The sequence below is a fragment of the Myxocyprinus asiaticus genome, chromosome 41, assembly GCF_019703515.2.
Source record: "Myxocyprinus asiaticus isolate MX2 ecotype Aquarium Trade chromosome 41, UBuf_Myxa_2, whole genome shotgun sequence".
In the NCBI taxonomy this organism is placed as follows: Eukaryota; Metazoa; Chordata; class Actinopteri; order Cypriniformes; family Catostomidae; genus Myxocyprinus; species Myxocyprinus asiaticus.
Window position 1 is genome coordinate 8,858,727 of NC_059384.1, and position 22,617 is coordinate 8,881,343.

The following is a 22,617-nucleotide window of genomic DNA, read 5'->3' on the forward strand; positions in this document are numbered from 1 at the left end:
TGGAACGGCATTCTCGCTGTGCGGTCCCGGTGAACGGCTCTACTGTGGGAAGCCACAGGAAGGCCATTGTCCTACCGCCCACTATAATGCTAATTTATTCGTTATTGTGCTCTGATTACTCATAAACATACTCATATTGAGAGGCTTTTGGATCCTGCGTTCACACAGTTCTCTCTTTGTAGGAAGCACGTAAAGTTCTCATCTACATAATTAATTAGCACTTCAAATCCTCCTTTTCTATTGTGTTTTGTGATCTTAACATGGGACATAATCAGGGCAACATCTGTTTAGGTCTCATGAGCACAAAAGCAAGTGTTTCCAAATGTGTATTTTTTGAGGATATGAACTTGGATGTGTTTATATTGTCAAATGGGCATATGACATGACATCTCACAGCAGGGACAGCAGTGTTGTGCAGTGTGACATGCTATATTTCATATACACAATTATAAACTGCATTTTTTCCTGAATTATTATTTATACAGATTTTATGACCTCACCCATTTGTTCACCCAAAATGAATATCCGGTCATCATTTACTCACTCTCATGTTGTTAGAAAACCTGTATGATTTTTATTTTTTATTTATTTATTTTTTATTATTTTTTTTGTGGAACACAAAAGATATTTTTTAAAGGGGTCATGTCATAAGGAATCATATTTTCCTTGATATTTTGACATATAAGAGGTATTTCTACTATAAAAACAGTAAATTTCAGAACTCAAAACATAATCCCCAATACAATAAAAGCATTTTTTGAAACCATGCTGCAAAAACGCCTTGTTCTCTACTTCTACGACTACCCTAAGTCACTAGGGGTACACTAATTCATGACCACCTCTACAGCTCAAAAACACCAATGCCTAATTTTACATCAATGCACCCTTGGCCCTGCCCACAGGTGCCTCTGTTTGTAAACTGAGAGAGAAGGTCAAACAAGGCCTACTGTTGCCTAACTATTCCTGAACAACAAAGGGGACCTATCCAGACTATTTTGGATTATTTTGTATATATTCATGCTCTAGACAGACATCTTTGACCGCTTGATACCTATCTCGGGATGCTTTAAAAGATGCGGTGTCAAGTTACAACTCCGAAGAGGAGATTCCATTCTCTTACATTCATCTGCTGTGCCTCTTGTTGTTTTGAGAACAAATGCATTATGGACGCATTCTTACGCCCATTTGCACTATTTTTAATTGTTGGTGTATGAAAACATGCACTAGATGGACGTCTTTGACCGTTATGATATGTTTCTGCCGATGTGACGCTGTATGTGTGCGTCTAGTTCACACCGTGCTTTGGACTATGTGTGTGCATCATGTGGATGTGTCTTCATCGTTTTGCAGCGTGGATTGCATGTTTTTTTGGCTCATATCAGCGTGGATTGCTTGTGAACCAGTCATAATATGATTCAAGCTTTGCAAAGGAACTATTATTGAAGGATGGGGCAGTTAAAAACACTATTGGACCCGATACAAAACAGTAAGTAAACAGTTTCATTCATGAATATTTCAAATGTCATGACTGTTTAAAAGTTTATGGTGCTGAGTGTCAACTGTTGTGCATGAGATGAACAGTTTAATATATTCAGATGCAATGTGTTAGATGTGCTTTATGTGTAAACCCTGAATGAAGTTTTATAATATTGTGGGGTTGTTCATTCTCTTCCAACTGAGTTTCAAATATGTCTGATTTCAAGGGGCTGCACAATGTTAACCAATCATAAAAGTGGCCATTTATATTGAAGTTTAAAGGAGGCGCTTAGACCAAAACCAAGCATTCCAGTCAGAGGGCCAGAGGCAGGGTGGGAAAATACTAAATTATGACTGTTTTGGTGCAAAAAAAAAAAATTTAAAAAAAAATTTAACATGATCAGTGGACCTCAGGAAAGATAATAAAACTATAAAAAAAGAGCATTTCATGACCTCTTTAAGAGTTTTCGAGCTGCTCTTTTCCATAAAACAGAAGATTTGGGGTGTTAAGCACCAAAAATGACAAAAAGCAACAAATACGTATTACAAAAGCAATCCATATAAAGTCTTCTGAAGCCTTTGTATAAGGAACAAACCATAATTAAAAAAATTCCAAAATACGAAGCATTCAAACATGGTGCCTCGGGGGCCTGGGTAGCTCAGCAAGTAAAGATGCTGACTACCACACTTGGAGTCGCAAGTTCGAATCCAGGGCATGCTGAGTGACTCCAGTAGACTTCCTAAGCAACCAACTGGCCCGCTGCTAGAGTGGGTGGAGTCACGTTGTGTTAACCTCCTCATGGTCGCTATAATATGGCTCTCGCTCTCGGTGTCTGCGGTAACACTCTCAACAAGCCACGTGATAAGATGCGTGGATTGACTGTCTCAGACGCAGAGGCAACTGAGGTTCGTCCTCCGCCACCCGGATTGTGGCGAGTCACTACACCACCACGAGGACCTAGAACGCATTGGGAATTGGGCATGCCAAATTGGGGAGAAAAGGGGAGAAAATCCCCCCCCCCCAAAAAAATAAGTAAATAAAAAAACATGGTTTGATATGGAACAATGATGTCAGACACATTTGATTTTTCTGACTTGAACTCAAGCACGAATGAAATATTGATATTGAAAAAAAAATCCTTTTTACTTGTCCATTATCATATGTCATGTGTGTCACAAAAGAAAGCAAGCAAGCAAGATAGAAAATGCACCTTTTAGTATTTTTGCATGTGCCAGGAGGTCTGTTTCCCATCACTGACCTCTTCCATGGTGGTATTGGCCAGACCTGCCACATCGCCCCCAGCAAACACCCATAGCTCACTAGTCTGCATGCTCTCTGGGTCCAGCTCAGGAAGCCCCCATCTGTTTAACCTGATTGGAGCCATGGCCCCTATCACTGCAGAGAGAATGAGCACAGATGAAGAAAAGGGTAAATACATGAGAGAAAGGCAGTAACATAGAAAAAGACCCATAGAAAAGAAAAAGGAAGCCGAAGAGAGGAAACTTGGTAGACTGGAAAGTGTTTTTTAGAAGAATATTTCAGCTCTGTAGGTCCATACAATGCAAGTGAATGGTGACCTAGTCTTGTGTAGTCAGACCTTTGACTTAAACAGCAAAGGTCTGGGGTCTATAGCAGCTTCAATTGGCCAAGAACTGCCCACTTAGACAGGAAAAACAGTCCAACTGACATATAAAGTGACCAATCACTGTGAGTTTTGTCATTACGTGTTGTTTAGGGGTGGGGTTATAGGAGATGTATAATACCATAATAAAAGACCAACATTGGGAAATAAATCATTTGTATAATGGCGCACGAGTCTCCGCGAGCGACATCACAGAAAACACACCGGAAAATACTGGAAAATGTGTAGAGGTTACAAGTACAACAAGAAAAAACAAGAAAAAACAAGAAAAACAAGAAAACCTCATCACAGAAAATTTCACAGACAAAAATAAGAAAACATAGCAGAAAAGGCAGCTCTGCTCGTGGATATCTGGTTTACTTTCTTTTACGTGCCTCAAATAAAACTCTGAATATCTTTAGAAGATTTGATGTCACTCACCTGGCAAACTTGGACAAATTCTGTGATAATTTTGTTCTAAAAAGCACTCATTGCGTCAATGCGAACCTTGTGAATACGACTCTGCTTCCAAGTGGACTGATGAAAAGTCCCGTGTGCTTCAACTTGTGGAAGTTCCGTCACACCAGCCAATCAGATTTGGGCTGACTGGATCGAGAAAGCATTTTCCAATTTTGAGTGCTATACTGTATGCATCAGATGGTAGAGCACAGACTGAGGGCAGTCTGTGGGCGTGCCGTCTGAGGCCGAGACTAATGGTGACCAGACCTTTTAAGCTCCAAAAATCACATAAAGGCAGCATTAAAGTAAGCCATACTATCCCAGTGGTTTAATATATGTCTTCTGAAGCGATGCAATCATTTTGGGTTAGAAACAGATCAAGTCATACAGATCTGGAATGGCATGGCATTCAGAGATTGAAGCAACAGGATTTGACTGTACCTGTAATCCTGTACTTTTCTGGTTCTTCTTTTCTCTTATTTTTCCCCTTTAACTCCCTCTAATGTCTAGAGTTCTCTAAAATTGCCTAGACCTCTTCAACAAGCCTCACTTAACCCATTTCAACACACACACACACACACACACAAACACACACACAAAACACTAACTGTGAGTTGTTTTTCTTTCTCTCCTGTCCGCTGTGGAGAGGTAGTAGAGTGTGTCAGGCCTCTCATAGCCCTCAGAGATCATTCTTAAGTAAAGTAGCAACTCTCTCTCTCTGTCTCTCTTCCCATGGGCATTCTCCTCAGTGATGGATGCAAATTGCAAGGGTCTATTAAGCAAAGGAATCCAGGCTGGATAAAGGACCAACACACCGGGATAGAAGATGAGATGACGAGTTTGTACCTCCATCAGAAACACTTTATTTAGTGAGTGAATAAGCTAGTGAGTGAGTGAGTGAGCAAATTAGTTATTTAGCTTGCTAGTTAGCTAGTGAGATAGTGAGCGAGTGAGTGAGAGAGTGAGTGAGCAAGCAGATTTGTTAGTGAGTGAGTGAATGAATGAGTGAGTGAGCTAGTAAGCAAATGATTTAGTAAGTGAGCTAGTGAGTGAACAAGTTAGTTAGCTAGTTGGTGAACTAATGAGTGAGTGAGCTAGTAAGCGAACAGTTTGGTATGTTACCAATTTATGAGTGAGCCAGTGAGTGAGTGAGCGAGTTAGTTAGCTAGTTAGTGAGTGAACAAGTTAGTTAGCTAGTTGGTGAACTAATGAGTGAGTGAGCTAGTAAGCGAACAGTTTGGTATGTTACCAATTTATGAGTGAGCCAGTGAGTGAGTGAGCGAGTTAGTTAGCTAGTTAGCGAGTGCGCAAGTGAGTGAGTTAGTTAATAAAGTTAGTGAGCTAGTGAGCAAGCTAGTTAGTACGTTAATGAGTGAGCGAGCAAGATATTTAGTTAGTTCATTGTCCACTCTGCTTCACGTCAGGGTCCTGAGGCCTTATTACAGAACCTCCTATCTGAAGTCTCAAAGGGATAGATCACCCAAACATGAATGTTCTGTTATCATTTACTCTCTTCATGTTGTTCTAAACCTGTGAGACCATTTTTTTCTATTTTATTTTTTTTTCATGGACCACAATAGGAGATGTTAGGCAGAATGTTAGGGACTGGCAGCTTCGGTCACCATTCATTTTCATTGCAATTTTGTTTTCATACAATGAAAGTGTTCCAAGGGAAAAAAAAGTCATATGGGTTTGTGTGAGTAAATGGCTACAGAAATTATGCCTTTAAGTTAAGTTCTGAAAATTTCAAGTTAGGATTCTGAAATTGCTACAGTTAATACACAGCTATGTCTCACTCTTAAACACAAGTTCTTGTTCAGAGCAGTCTTGTGGTGGATGAAGCAGCCAGCCTCATTACCACTGATGTAGTGTGATTAATGGAATGCTGATGTTTGAATATTCGGCTGGCCGGGTGGGTGGGGGCGGAGCCTTGGCTGGAGTGACAAGAGCCTGATGCAAAACACTCCATCACAATCCAGCCCCTCTCCCCCACAAAGCAGAGGAAAGAACAAACAGCCAAGTGTGGCGGGGGATCAAATCATCTGCTAGCTCCAGTGGGCAGGACCACTAGATTACCAGCCAACTTTTCTAGCCATGTCAGCTGTTCTGGTAGCAGCCCTCGACAGCAGTGGCCGGACCAATCTGACGAGACACTTGAGTGGGCAAGTAATTCATATTTCCTAAATGAAAGACCACAGACTACTGAAGGAGAAAAAACACCATCCCTCAGCATTTGTTTTTTTTTTTTTTTTTGTGAGACAAAGCGAATGTGCTTACAAGAATCTTAGAAGATGTAACTGTTGTTGCTTGAACAACAAAATGTAATATATTAAATATAAACTTAAAGACAACAATAAACCAAAAACAGGGATCAAAAATAACTTCCAAACAAGAGGAGTCTTATTCCATTTCACTACTAGATGGCACACAATTCACACACAAATGCACAATGACCTCATCAAATACAATAATCTCCCCAAAATCTCTTTGTGAAATTATACTAGCTGGCTTATGGTCAAGTACGCTGCTCCTGCTAAGAGGTGATTTTGTGTGCTTTAATTAACCTTGCAGACTAATTGCTAATAATGATAACCCTCTCCTGCTGCATAGACCTTTCCTGATGTTTAACATGTACCACAGATGCTGTGAGGAGGTCAGACATTGTAAAACAAGCTCTAATCATATTCACGAAACAACCAGAGTCACTAAATTCAAGGAGAGGACAAACAACTCAGACTACACTGAAAAAAAAAAAAAGAAATAGGTCAGCATCATGCAGTGGACCTGGTGAAAATATGGAAGTCTAAGGCATCATTACATTATGATGTTTGTAGCTTAATATATAATCAATGACACATTCTATGAAGCCTATATGTAAAAATATATGAGCTGTCAAAATTAAATTGTTAACTCGTAAAAAAAAAAAAAAAATGTAATGCGTTCATTTTTCTTAATTGCGAATAACGCATTACCAATTTTCACATTAGATTCTGACATTTTTTTTTTTCAGCTCTATGTAAGTTTTAAACACTGGTTGGAAAAGGGCGGAACCTTTACGATGTTTCCGGCAGGGAAATTACACTGATGTATACACCAGAAACACACAACAGCAATTCCGTGCCAATGATCAAGTGATGGAGAAAGGACCTCTTACAAAACAAACCCAGATGGGACTTGTGAAAAAAATAAAGAGCTTTCGAAGTACTTTCTAAATCAGACTTTTACCACAGAAGCATGTAAAATCATAACTATCACATCCAAGCCAAACACGATATATGGCACTGAATAGAGACCGCTGCGCAGCTTGTAGGAGTTCTCCCATGGAGGGTCTGTTGATGCACTCAAAGTTCATATTATTTCAACTTTGTACCCATTGCAGCTGAGCTTTTGAAGTGTCAGCTAATGATTACCAAACATTTTGGATGAATGAAATTGCATACTACTCTAACTATTTCTGTTATACACAGATATGACAGAAGCAGGAAGAGTAGTATGGGTAGTATGCCATTCCAGACATGGCCACTGTCTGCAACGCTTTTCATGTGGAGTTCAAAGAGGCGCTTGATGCCCTGGCACGAATCATGTGAATTCCATATATCTAAAGTGGATAGCCACAGCCTGCTGGCCAATTAATATTGTGGAGCATGATGGTTTAAGAGATTTTATGCACACTGCAAAGTATATGCAACCTATATGGACTAGTTCTTTTAATTTGTCATCCTTCCACTTAGACTTTGAGATACGTTTAATGTTACTAGCATTGGTGCTATTTTAGTGCATTTTTATTATTATAAGTTTTATAAGTTTATGAGTTAGAATCTGGTTTGCGCCATTTACCGATCCCTTTCCTAACTCTTTCTCCATCATTTCCTGTCCTATCTCTATTGTCTTATCAATAAAACTGACATTTTTATTTTTTTTAATAATCAGGGGCCTACATTCATAATATGTTATATGCAGAGTTTATAATTCATAATAAAGGTGTTCATAATGCCTTACAATACACCTTATAATTACCTATATGATGTAAAAAAAAAATATTTACTACATTTATAATGCATTATCTATACATGGTTACACCTTTAAAGAGTATAATGCATTAAAACATGATCAATACACTACTTCATGTGTTATGATACATTATACTACTGTTTATATTGGAAGTTGTGGCAGGGCGGAGGCCGGGCCATGATTCCACACACCCGGCCCCTAATTAGGCTGATTAAGCCCGAGAGGGATGAAGGCGACCGGAGACGGCAGTGCGACAAAGAGAGAGAGTTACGGGCAGCTGCCCGACACCTGTGTGTTTGTTTTGTTTTTTTTTGCTTAAGTTTATTGTTAAAATATTATTTATATTGTTAAGCCGGTCCTCGCCACTAACATCCACACCAACAGAGCAGCCGCGGCCATCCACCAGGGCCGGAGATGCCCAGCAGCCTGAGAGCGGAGGAACGGCCGCTGACCACAACGGGAGGAGGGGCTCCTAGCCGACCGCCTGGAGCGGTCAGTGCCACTGCCAGGGGCAGAGGAGATCCCTACCAGCCGCTAAAACGGGGCGGGGTCAGAGAACCGCCGACCGCGAGGGGGGAGGGGCTCCTGGCCGACCGCCTGGAGCGGGAGGACAACAGCCAGGGGTGGGGGACACCCCTTCCATCCACCGAAAATCCGCCTGGGGAGGCGCGGCTGTCGTCCACTAGAGGGTGGAGGCCGTGATTCCGCACACCCGGCCCCTAATTAGGCTGATTAAGCCCGAGAGGGATAAAGGCAATCTGAGACGGCAGTGCGACAGAGAGAGTGAGTTACGGGCAGCTGCCCGGCACCTGTGTGTGTTTGTCTTTTTTGCTTAAGTTTATTATTAAAATATTATTTATATTGTTAAGCTGGTTCTCGCCTCCTCCTTTCCATTGAACTGTGTTACAGAAGTGTTACCAACAAATGTATTTAAAACAACAACAACAAAATCCATAATAACAAAAAACCTCAATGTTCTTGACTACAGCTAAAGGCTAATGTTTGGATAGATGTAGAAACACATACGTACAGGGTTTTTAGTAGAACATATGTATTAAGCTACATCACAATGCAATGAATAAATATGTTCTTATGATATATACTACAATAAACCAAGCACAGTTTTTAGGTTTTAAAGCAGAATTCTTTAGTTGTAGACAATTTGTGCTGCTACTGCAGGCTGGTCAGTGAGTAAACTCCTAATCAGAATCAGAATCAGCTTTATTGCCAAGTATGCTTACACATACAAGGAATTTGTCTTGGTGACAGGAGCTTCCAGTGACAACAATACAAAAACAATACAAAAACAGCAGCAAGACATAGATAATAATAAAAAATAAATAAATACAACAAATTATACACATACATACAGACACACACACACATACATACATACACACATACACTTAGGTAGTGCAAATCTAATACAGTCTGTTATCTGTTATGTACAGTGCAAATACAAATCTGTTAAGTACAGTGCAAATGTTTTTTTTTGTTTGTTTGTTTGTTTTTCAGAGGAATGAAATGGCAGAAGAGGTTGGATGTGTTGGATGAATTTAAAAAGACTAAACTCTGTATTGCACATAGTTATTGCTCAATGGGGCAATTTAACTGTTCATGAGATGGATAGCCTAAGGGAAAAAACTGTTCCTGTGCCTGACAGTTCTGGTGCTCAGAGCTCTGAAGTGTCGGCCAGAAGGCAACAGTTAAAAAAGGTAGTGGGCAGGGTGAGTGGGGTCCAGAGTGATTTTACCAGCCTTTTTCCTCACTCTGGAAGTGTACATATCTTGAAGGGGGGGGCAGGGGGCAACCAATAATCCTCTCAGCAGTCCGAACTGTCCTTTGTATTCTTCTGATGTCGTAGCTGAACCAAACCAGACAGTTATTGAAGTGCAGAGAACAGACTCAATGACTGCTGAGTAAAACTGTATCAGCAGCTCCTGTGGCAGGTTGAGTTTCCTCAGCTGGCGAAGGAAGTACAACCTCTGCTGGGCCTTTTTCACAATGGAGTCAATGTGGGTCTCCCACTTCAGGTCCTGTGAGATGGTAGTGCCCAGGAACCCGAATGACTCCACTGCTGCCACAGTGTTGTTTAGAATGGTGAGGAGGGTCAGTGTTGGGGTGTTCCTCCTAAAGTCCACAATGATCTCCAGCATTTTGAGCGTGTTCAGCTCAAGGTTGTTTTGACTGCACCAGACAGCCAGCTGTTCAACCTCCCTTCTGTATGCAGACTCATCGTCATCTCGGATGAGACCGATGACAGTGGTGTCACCTGCAAACTTCAGGAGCTTGACAGAGGGGTCCTTGGCGGTGCAGTCATTGGTATAGAGGGAGAAGAGTAGTGGGGAGAGCACACATCCCTGGGGGGCACCAGTGCTGATTGTACAGGTGCTAGAAGTGAGTTTCCCCTGTCTCACAAGCTGCTGCATGTCTGTCAGATAGCTGGTAATCCACTGACAGATAGACATGGGAACATAGTGTTGATGTAATTTATTCTGGAGTATAGCTGGGATGATGGTGTTGAAAGCCGAACTGAAGTCCACAAAAAGGATCCTTGCATATGTCCCTGGTCTGTCCAGATGTTGCAGGATATGATGCAATCCCATGTTGACTGCATCATCCACAGACCTGTTTGCTCGATAAGCAAATTGAAGGGGATCTATTAAGGGTTAAGTGATGTTCTTCATGTGGGCCAACACCAGTCTCTCAAATGATTTCATGACCACAGACATCAGGGCGACAGGTCTGTAGTCATTAAGTCCTGTGATTTTTGGTTTCTTTGGGACGGGAATAATGATCGAGCGTTTGAAGCAGCATGAGACTTCACACTGCTCCAGTGATCTATTGAAGATCTGTGTGAAGTTGGGGGCCAGCTGGTTAGCACAGGATCGAAGACACACTGGTGAGACGCCATCTGGGCCTGAAGCTTTCCTTGTCTTTTGTTTCCGAAAGACGCGGCTCACATCATCTTCACGGATCTTAAGTGCAGGTTGAGTAGCAGGAGGGGGGAGAAGGGGGGTGTTTGGTGTTTGTGTGAATTGAAGGTCAGAGCGGGTGTGGGGTGTGATTTGTGAGTTGTAATTTGTGAGTTGTTTCATGCCACTCCACACTGATGCAGGGTCGTTAGCTGAAAACTTGTTTTTCAGCTTCTCAGAGTATCTTCTTTTAGCCACTCTGATTTCCTTGTTCAGTGTGTTGCACTGAACTGTAAACCACGGTTCGTTATTGCTGAACTTTAAATAAGTCCTAGTAGGCATGCACATATCCTCACAGAAACTGATATATGATGTAACAGTATCTGTGAGCTTGTCCAGGTCTGTGGCTGCAGCCACAAAAACAATCCAATCCGTGCAACTGAAGCAGGCTTGTAGTTCTCGCTCTGCTTCATTGGTCCATCTCTTTACAGTCCTTACTATTGGCTTGGTTGATTTTAATTTATGCCTGTGGGTTGGAAGAAGATGAACCAGACAATGATCAGAGAGTCCCAAAGCTGCTCTAGAGACAGAGCGATATGCATCCTTTATTGTTGTGTAGCAATGATCCAGTATGTTCCTGTCTCTGGTGGGGCATGTAATGTGCTGTTTGTATTTGGGCAGTTCACGTGTGAGATTTGCTTTTTTAAAATCCCCAAGAATAATTATAACTGAGTCCGGGTATTGTTGTTCTGTGTCTGTGATTTGAACAGCCAGCTGTTGCAGCACGGCATTCAAACACGCGTTTGGCGCGATATACACACTCATCAGAATAAACGAGGAAAACTCCTGCGGCGAGTAGAAAGGCTTACAGTTAATAAAGAGCGCTTCCAAATTAGGACAGCACATCCTCTTTAAAGTTGTTACATCTGTACACCAACTTCATTGATGTAAAAGCATGTTCCACTGCCTCTCGTTTTCCCTGTTAACTCTGCGATGCGATCTGCTCTGAACAGCTGAAAGCCCGGCGGATGTAACGCACTGTCCGGAATGGCTTCACTCAGCCAGGTTTCTGTGAAGCACAAGGCAGCAGAGGTTGAAAAGTCCTTGTTTGTGTGGGTGAGGAGATGTAGTTTGTCCGTTTTGTTAGGAAGAGAGTCGAGATTCGCTAAGTGAATACTCGGCAGCGCTGTTCGAAATCCGCGCCGACAGAGTTTGACCAGTGCACCGGCTCGTCTCCCTCAGCTGCATCTCTTGAACAGCAGAGCTGCGCCTCCAAATAAAATGTCTAGCAAAACGTTGGAATATTCAAATACCGGGAAAAGATTGTCTGGTATATGCTGTCGAATGTTCAGCAGTTCGTCTCTGGTAAAACTGACTGGAAAAAGATTACTAAACAACAAAAGAACTGAGGAGCTCCACACCGAGGCAGCCATCCGCGACGCCATCATGATGATTAAATAAAATAAATAAAAAAATGGTGCGATTTACATTACTATGATCTGGACACTACGCACTATCTGTGACATTACGCCTTGTTTTTTTAATACAACTCTAATTGAAAATCATAGCAGATCTGCCCTTTAGCAACCTGATCTAATTAGTGGACTTCAAAATCATGTCAGGAAAAGTTTTGCTCTGTCATCAACAGTGAACACTTGTATGCCGCAGCCCACCGATTATAAATAAGACTGCTGATTAGAGACATTACATGAGTGAATTGTAACAATTAATATTGATAATCAACTGAGTTAATTTAGCTACTTGACAGACACGCTGTAATCATGAGGACCCAACCACATTTATCAGTATTAAAGAATAACCAGGTGAAACTCAGAGCCAGTATTTAGTATGCACGCTAATGAAATGAATTGTTCCAAAAATGAAAATTCTGTCATTACAGTACCTGGTCACCATTCACTTTTATTGTGCCTGCCTGTTCCACAAAAGAGAAGAAATCAAATAGGTTTGGAACAAAATTTTACCAGTTTACCAGTGGAACTTCATTACAATTCTTTCTAAAATAATCACAAAACAAAACCCACCAATTAATGGCAGAAATAAATGGTGCGTTTCTTACGCTGCTATTAGATATAGTTCATGGACTTGGCGAACAGATAATTAAACTGCTGAAAAGAAGACGGTGACTCCGACTGTTAACTCTCACTCTAATGGACACTCATGGCTCTCACGTCACTGAGACCATCCAGGAATAATTTCCAGGTGAAACTGTGTGGTAATGGCTTGTGCTTGCTTCTGGAGGGCTGACTGCAGGAGTTCAATTCTAATCCATTCACGCTGTTTAAGATTGTCATTTAGTAAAAGCATCAAACTCATTCAAGGCCATTTATCTCCACACTGCCATGAGCGACGAAGACAAATACATAACTTCTATTCATTTTTCCACTATTCCAACACTATTCCATTAATATATATATATATATATATATATATATATATATATATATATATATATATATACATATATATATCACACACACACACACACACTACCAGTCAAAGGTTTTGAAACACTTACTCATTCTTTATTATAATATTATTATTATTATTTATTTATTTATTTCACATTTTAGAATAATAGTATAGTCATCAAAACTATGGAATAATATAAATGGAACTATGGGAATTATGTTATGACTCAACAAAATCCAAAATAAATCAAAACTGTGTTATATTTTAGCATCTTCAAAGTAGTCACCCTTTGCCTAGAATTTGCAGACATGTACTCTTGACATTTTCTCAACCAACTCCTTGAGGTATCACCCTGGGATGCATTTTAAATAGTATTGAAAGAGTTCCCATCTATGTTGGGCACTTATTGGCTGCTTTTCTTTATTATTTCTTTATTATAAGTCACCAATATAATGAAATAAATTAATATGGTGGCACAATTATATTTTTGTCAATATATATATATATATATATATATATATATATATATATATATATATATATATATATATACTGTATATATACACTGATTAGCTAAAATATTATGACCACTCACATGTGAAGCGAATAACGTTGATCATCTCCTAACAAGGCCACATGTCAAGGTCTTGGTAGATTAGATGGTAAGCGAACAATCAGTTCTCGTAGTCCCGTTTCTTTTACATCACGTGGGCGCCCGTGTACTTGAGTGCCATTTAAATGGAGAAGTGATGGCACCTAGATGCACTGTGGGAAGATGACAAGCCGGTGGAGGGAGTGTGATGCTCTGGGCAATGTTCTGCTGGGAAACCCTTGGGTCCGGCCATTCATGTGGATGTCAATTTGACACGTGCCACCTACCTAAACATCGTCGCAGACCAGGTACATCCCTTCATTGCAATGGTATTCCCTGATGGCAGTGGCCTCTTTCAGCAGGATAATGTACCCTGCCACACTGCACATTGATTCGCAATGGTTTGATGAATATAATGAAGATTTCAAGGGGTGGCCCTGGCCTCCAAATTCCCCAGATCTAAATCCGATTCAGCATCTGTGGGATGTGCTGGACCAAGGCAGCTCCACCTCACAACTTACAGGACTTGAAGGATATGCAGCCAGTGTCTTGGTGCCAGATATGACAGGACACCTTTAGGGGTCTTGAAGAGGCCATGCCTCAGTGGTTTTGTGCCGTTTTTGCAGCACGCGGAAGACTAACAGCGTATTAGGCAGGTGGTCATAATATAATGTTTTGACTCATCAGTGTGTGTGTGTGTGTGTGTGTGTGTGTGTGTGTGTGTGTGTGTGTGTGTATATATATATATATATATATATATATATATATATATATATATATATATATATATATATATATATATATATATATATATATTCCCACCGATCAGCCACAACATTAAAAATACCTGCCTAATATTGTGTAGGTCCCCCTCATGCCTGCCAAAACAGCACCAACCAGCATCTCAGAATAGCATTCTGAGATACTACTCTTCTCACCACAATTGCACAGAGAAGTTTTCTGAGTTACCATAGACATTGTCAGTTCGAACCAGTCTGGCCATTCTCTGTTGACCTCTCTCACCAACAAAGCATTTCCATCCGCAGAACTGCTGCTCATGGGATGTTTTTTTTTTATTTTGGCACCATTCTGAGTAAATTCTAGAGACTGTTGTGCGTGAAAATCCCAGGAGATCAGCAGTTACAGAAATACTCAGAAATACCAGCCCATCTGGCACCAACAATCATGCCACGGTCCAAATCACTGTGATCAAATTTTTTCCCCATTCTGATGGTGGATGTGAACATTAACTGAAGCTCCTGACCCGTATCTGCATGATTTTATGCACTGCACTGCTGCCACACGATTGGCTGATTAGATAATCGCATGGATAATTGTTGGTGCCATATGGGCTGGTTTGAGTATTTCTGTAACTGCTGATCTCCTGGGATTTTCACGCACAACAGTCTCTAGAAAAAAAACATCCCATGAGCAGCAGTTCAGCGGATGGAAATGCTTTGTTGGTGAGAGAGGTCAACAGAGAATGACCAGACTGGTTTGAACTGACAAAGTCTACGGTAACTTAGATAACTTCTCTGTGCAATTGTGGTGAGAAGAGTAGTATCTCAGAATGCTATTCTGAGATGCAGGTTGCCGCTGTTTTGGCGACAGGAGGGGGACCAACAAAATATTAGGCAGGTGGTTTTAATGTTGTCATGAACTAACAATGAACAGTAGTATTTGACAAATTATCATTAACCAAGATTAATAAATGTTTAATAAATTGTATTGTTAGATAATGATACCTAATGTATCAAACAATGCTACTGAACAGAATCTTATTGTAAAGTGTTACCAAACTATATATGTTTTTAAACAGTGCTGATTTACATACTCGCTGTTATTTAAAGAGAGTGGATTAGCAAGAGACTGGGATACTTGGTCAAATTTACCAATGTATACTTCACTTAATCAGAGAACACTGGTGCAGCAAGACAGCCGATATAATGCCAACTAAATTAAATGAATAAATCTCTGAAACAAAACCAACAATATGGGGCCTCATCCATTTCAGAATGGCAGCTATTCACAGCACTGATGGGTTTACTTAGTGCATAATGAGCCAGAGTCTAACCCACAAACACAACACAGACACAGTTCGGAATCACTAAATTTACTGCAAAACCTAGGGGGAACTGTTCAGTGATAACTTAAAAGTGAAATGTGCAACATCTGTGCCTCTAGTGGTTGAGCCAGTGTTGATGTTTCAGGCTTGTTGCAATGCTCAAAAAATTAGCAATGTTTTGAAAGTGTGACAGAGCCTTTGTGTTCACAATGTTCGGGGAAAATGAATGGCTTACTTATAGTTTTCTCAGCATATTAAACTGGGAAAATTGTTGACGCTGACTACCACCCCTGGAGTCACAAGTTCGAATCCAGGGCGTGCTGAGTGACTCCAGCCAGGTCTCCTAAGCAACCAAATTGGCCCGGTTGCTAGGGAGGGTAGAGTCACATGGGTTAACCTCCTCGTGGTTACTATAATGTCGTTCTCACCCTCAGTGGGGTATGTGATGAGCTGTGCGTGGATGCCACGGAGAATAGCATGGGCCTCCACACGCGCTACGTCTTCGCGGCAACGCTCTCAACAAGCCACAGATGCGGAGGCAACTGAGATTCGTCCTCCGCCACCCAGATTGAGCGAGTCACTACGCCACCACGAGGACTTAAAGCGCATTGGGAATTGTGCTTTCTAAATTGGAGGAAAGGGAGAGGAAAAAAACTGGGAAAATTGAAGGTATTTTAAAGGGGTCATGAAATGGAGAATCAGATTTCCTTGATATTTATACATATTAGAGGTAACTGTACAATAAAAAAAAAATACTGTATATTTCAGAACTCAAAACTTCCTAAAAAGAGCATTTGCCTAAAAAGTGCATTTATAGTTGCCATCCTGCTGAAACGTCTCGTTTTGAAATCAGTCTGTTTGTGACATCACAAAACATTGCTCATTTGTATTTACATATCCCACAACATGCGTCATCACACCCTTGGCCCAGCTCACTGGCGCGCAGTTCAAGTCAAAAGAGCAGGCCTTATGTGGCTATTCTATAACTATTCCTAACATAACACCAAAGGAGACCCATCTGGACTATTTTGAATTATTTTTGTATATAAACATGAACTACACAGACTCTTTGACTGTTGCCATGTATCTCGCCACTTTTAAATGATGCAGTGTCAAGTTACAACTCTGAAAGTGAGAAGCAATTCTCTTTAATTCAGCAGCTGCCTCTTGCTGTTTTGAGCACAGATGCGTCATGGACACGTTCTTTCACACATCTGAGCTATTTTCAATTGTTGGTGTAGGTAAACATACAGTAGATGGACGTCTTTGACCATTTAGATGTGTTTCCGGCGATGTGCACCTCAGAGTTCCTTCAGTAAGTGTGTGCGTCATTTCACCATGCTTTGGACTTTGTGTGTTCGTTTTTTTTCCGGCTCATGTAAGAGTGGATTCCTTGTGAACCAATCATAATATGATTAAAGCTTTGGTGCCAAAAAAATTAAAGCAAAGGAACTGTTATTGAAGGATGGGGTAGTTAAACACACTTGGACCAGATCAAAAACATAAGTAAACTGTTTCATTCATGAATATTTCAAATGTCATGACTGTTTAATGGTTTATGGTGCTGAGTGATAACAGTTGTGCTTGAGATGAACAGTTTAATATATTTGGATGCAATATGTTGGATGTGTGTTATGTGTAAACCCTGAAACCCAGTTTTATAATGTTGGTGGGCTTGTTCATTCTTTTCCGATTGAGTTTGCTGAATTTCAGGGGCTGCATAACGTTAAAGTTTTAAGGAGGCGCTTATGCCAAAACCGAGCATTTCAGACAGAGGGCCAAAAACAGGGTGACAAATGATTATATATTACTAAATTGTGACTGTTTTGGTGCGAAAAACTTTTATTACATTATCATTGGACCTCAGGGAAGATAATAAAATTGTAAAAAGAAATAATAATAATAATAATAATAATAATAGTACTTCATGACCCCTTTAAAATCCCCAAAATTACACACTTCAGTTTTAATGTTTGCTTTGAATTTGGAACGCACCTTGGGGTCATTCAGCAAAGAGCTGAATTCACTGATGATATAGTCAGTCTACAGACGTATGACCTGTTCCTCATCCACCATCCATTGTCCCATTTCTATTTGCTCTGTTCGGTAGAACTCCATTACATGGACTTGACCCCACTTCAGAAACACCTCACGTGGAGACAGGAAGGGTAGGAACACTTTTCCTTCTCGGCTATTTCCACCTAAATATAATAAAAAATAGCAGCACCATATCTTTGTTAAATTACTAGTTCACCCTAAAATGAAAATGATGTTATAATTTACTCACTTTCATGTTATTCCAAACCCATATTACTTTTTTTTCTTCAGTGGACCACAAAAGCAGATGTTTTGTATGTTAAAGTTGCTCTTTTCCATATGATCAGCACCTGTCAAGCTCCAAAAAGGACAAAAAACAAAAAAAGTATACGACAATAAAAGTACTATAAGTTTGAATGTAAGTAAGTACAAATGAGATGTGAGAGCTACAGCAAAGGGTTAGATAGTCAACAAAAATAAAAAATTTGGTCTGTTTCTCACACAAAGATATAAGCAAAGAATTTGAATTTAGTGCATGTTATGACTTCTTTTATGACACTTTTATGGTGTTTTTTTTTTTTTTTTGGTCTTTTTAGAAGCTTGACAGAACTTTTTCTTCCTTGTATGTGAACATTGCACAAAATGCTCCCTTTTGTGTTCCATCAAGGAAAGTAGAAAGTCTTATGAGTTCAAAATATGAGTGTGACTAAATGATGATAGATTTTTTATTTAACGTTAGTGCACGTAACAACCAGCAAAGGTCACGTCTTTTATCTGGCCAGGAGATAATGAATCTCACAATTATGAGCGAGTTGTACCTCATTAAAAAACATCAAGCATGACTCAGAAATCACATCAGAAAGTTTACAGAATATTTTCTCTCAGATTAAAGAAAAACAGATAAAATAAGATATCTGAATCATAGCTATACCTGAAAGAAACTCACAGGCTGAGGGGGTGTGTAGTCGTGCGGTGACAATTCTATTTTCCCACTACTACATTTCTATAAATTGTCTCAGTGCACCTCAATGCACAATCAAGCACTTCGTTCTGATTATTTATGCCTACAGGAGTCTTAAACTTAATATAGCTTATAAAAAGCCTTAATGAGTTGAAGATGATGGCGGCCACATTAGCTGTGAATGTCTCCACTGAAAAGCGTAAACAGATGTGAATAATTACTGTACTTTACCATATTTGTCCTAATGTGGTGGGCGGTGTGAAAAACTATGTGTGAATTAGATCACATTTTAAGGTAAGGTGTGTAGTTTATTCGATGTTAAAATACTTTTTCCTATCCTAGTTTAATATGCAGGGACAACTTTAAGTAAGCCATTCGTAGGTTCACTTTCCAAAGAGTGTAAATACTGTGGCTCTGTGGTGCTTCCAACATTGAAAATGAAGGAACTTAAAGGAATTTTCCAGGTTCATTACAAGTTAAGCTCAATCAAAAGCATTTGTGGCATAATACTGATTACCACAAAAATGTATATCAACTCGTCCCTCTTTTTCTTTAAAAAAGCAAAAATCTGGGCACTTACAATGGAAGTGAATGGGGTCAATCCATAAACATTAAAATACTCACTGTTTTAAAAGTTTAGCCACAAGACATAAACAGTATGCATGTTAACATGATTTTAGTGTGATACAATCACTTACTAACCTTTTGTGTGTAAAGTTATATCCAATTTTACAACTTTGCTGCCATGACGTTGTCATGTCTACAAACCCTAAAACCCTACAACGACCGTAAAAATGACCATTTAAACAACTTTATAGCTCAAATAATCCATGAGTTTTAACAGAATTATTTTGTGCTTTTATAAAATTATAAGCTTCACATTTCTGCCTTTAAACCCTCCAAAAATTGGCCCCATTGATTTCCATTATAAGTGCCTTACTGTTACCTCGATTTTTTTATAGATTTTTTTTTTTTTATTGATCTTAACTTGTATTAACCACAGAATATTCCTTTAAATGCTAACTTCTGAATAAACAAATGGTGAGAGTTTGGGCATGTCAAACAGTTTGTCCGAACAATGATTTTTGCATACTTTTTTCACCCTGCACGGAAATTGTTTACATAGTGTGTTCAAAGACATGGACATGTATAATTGCTTTTGTGTTATTTGTTTAAGCAGGGATTTCACATTTTATAACCAATTCATGCAGAAATCCAGGTAAATCCAAAGGGTTTACATACTTTTTCCTGTAACTGAATGTCACAAGTTCATTTGAGCACTTTAATACAGGCAGGTCAGCAAGACCACTATAGCAGCTTAATGTGCTATTGAAACTGTTCTTAAAATGATTTTAGGGGTCACATTTTACAATAAGGACTTATTTGTTATCATTAGTAAATACATTTGGTATCGTATACTAACAACTGACAATATATTTTTACAGCATTTATTCCTCTTGGTTAATGTTAATTTATGAAGATACAATTGTTAGTTCATTATAGTTCCTAATGCATTAATGTTATTACAACTTTCAATTAAAAAAAAAAAAACATTATTAGTACACAAAATTATTAACATTAATAAACATGAATTTACATGAAACAAGTTCTGTAAAAGTATTGTTCATTGTTAGTTCATGTTAACTATTGGTTAACTAATTGTTAACTAATGCTAACAAATACAACCTTGTTGTAAAGTGGTAAAATGTTTGGACATGCCTAATCATAATGTTATTGTTAACATGGTACCTTGGTAACTTTACATTAAGGTTCTATTTGTTAACATTAGTTAAATTAGTAGGTATCACAAACTAGCACTGATCAATAGATTTTTACTGCATTTATTAATCTTTTTGAATGTTAATTTATGAAAATACAACTGTTCATTGTTAGTTCATATTTGTTTGTAATACATTAAATGTTAACATATACAACTTTCAGTGTTAAAGTTATTAGTATATGTTTAAATAATAAGGAACAAAGATTAATTAGTTCTGTAAAAGTATTGTTCATTGTTATTTTACAGTTAGGTTGTACCATTTTTGGACATTACTAATCATACTGTAGTGTTATTTTTACATTTCAGTTTTCTACATGGAAATGTGCAAATATTACTACAGACCTGATATCCAGATCAATATATCACTTAGACTATTAATTTATCAAAACAGTTAAAGATCATGTAAAACCTTTTGTGCATAACCTAATTATTATTCATGAACTAAGCCTTCGCCATTCATTGACATCACAACCAGTACTTTTGCGTATCCCCCATTTCTTAGTTCTTTGTTGCTGCATCCTATTTAATTTCTTTTTTACCTTTTTTTTAATAGAAAGATGTCTTTAAGGGACTGCACTTTGTTCTAGCCCTGTCTCAAAAACCTTATCATAAAAAATAAAAAATAATAATAGTAATAACTTCCCTCAGTACATCTGACGCACATTTTTCACAGCTTTGTCTAAATGGACCTGATCATGAAAAGTTTAGCCAGCTGGCATCATTACTGGAGTGGAAGCGGGTCTATAGCTCACCGGAGAGCCCCTGTGTGTGAGTGGGACAATTGACAGTAATCTCCCCCTGAAAGCAAAGGCAAGTCTGCAATAAATGAGAGTGGAGAGGCTTAGGAGCCATGTCAGTGGTGTAGAGAGAGAGGCCACTCTCGCACACCTCTTCATAAAGTCTCTGCTTCACACTTCTCTCACACCAAATATTAATAAGCTTCTCTCTGCTGCCTGATGTTGACCCTCTCTCTCACTTCCCATCTCTCCTAGAGTTTCTCTGCTTTCCTGGTCTCCTTTAACTTGTAGTCTTTATTTCTCTAGGGAAAAATAAATTAAAAATAAAACTTAAAATAAAGTTTCCAATTAGAACTAAAAATGGTTTTACAGCTTAGGCCATGTCTAAACTAATACATCCCATCCACACTAAACCAATGACCACGTTTACATGCACTTAAGAAAACAGTTTTTTGCTGAACAAGGCATTCTGAAATGTCATGTAAATGAGAACGCTGATTTCCTTACGCCGCTTAAGGGATAAAGAGAAAGTGGTTTAACACACCTAGGTTTTTTCTCGAGAACACGGCTTAGTGTGGCTATGTAAACACATAAGCGGTTTTGATGGGTGTTTGAAGAGTGCGCATGTGCGTGATAAGATCAGATAACAAACTTCAAAGGAAAGAGCCCAACAGCATTTCAACACATTGGAAAGAATTCATCATTTTTGGCATTACACTGGGAAAAGCACACACACCATGAATAATACCATTTACACACACCAATCTAAAATATTGACTGTTCCTCACATTCACGTTTATGCGCTGGTACACTGGGGGAATCCGGGAGTTTTAAGTAAGGGGGAAACCATACTATTGCAGGGCAATTCCACTGCAGGTCACGATAGAAATTTAAGGAAACAAACACAACAACAAATCTGAAATATTTAGAACAAATCCAAGCAACGGAGAATAAATTAGCCAAGTCTTCCTCCGTTGTCATGTTTTTTATTTCCACAAGCATCGTGGGGAAATTATGTTGCTGTGGAGAAAGCTGATTACTGACGAGCCACAGGTATACAAGAGTAAAGAGTACACCGCTTAGACAGTGCATGTTAACACCATTGCTGCCTTCTCGCAATAAGCTGCTTTCTATTGTCCATGTAATCGTAGTCAGTGTTGTTCTCCAACGAAAACAGAGCATTTTGAAAACATACTTTGAAAACAATGATGTTAGAAAACTGAAAACTTAAGTTTTCAAACGAAAATGGATTAGTTTGGATGTGGTCTAATCCGTTTAAGCTTTAAATCTCCGTTTTCAGTTTCCTTACATCATCGTTTTCCAAAGAATGTAGTTATGGAGATTGTTATCGAAAACGGATGGATAACAGCGCAGGGCAGAAGTGGTGCAGTCGACGGTCGTGTCTCTAGCACCCAGAACAATCACAGTGCCACGGAGCTCCGTCAGTTCTGAGCGACAACTACACATCCCATAAAACAAAAGAAAGGGAGAACAAGACAGAGTGAGAAAGAGAAAAAAAAAACATGATTTCT

General features: G+C 39.2%; 1 pseudogene; it reads right to left on the bottom strand.

The window, feature by feature from the left end:
• The window catches only part of LOC127431694 (dihydropyrimidine dehydrogenase [NADP(+)]-like), a 198,447-nt pseudogene that overhangs the window by 147,386 nt on the left and 28,444 nt on the right, over positions 1–22,617 (bottom strand).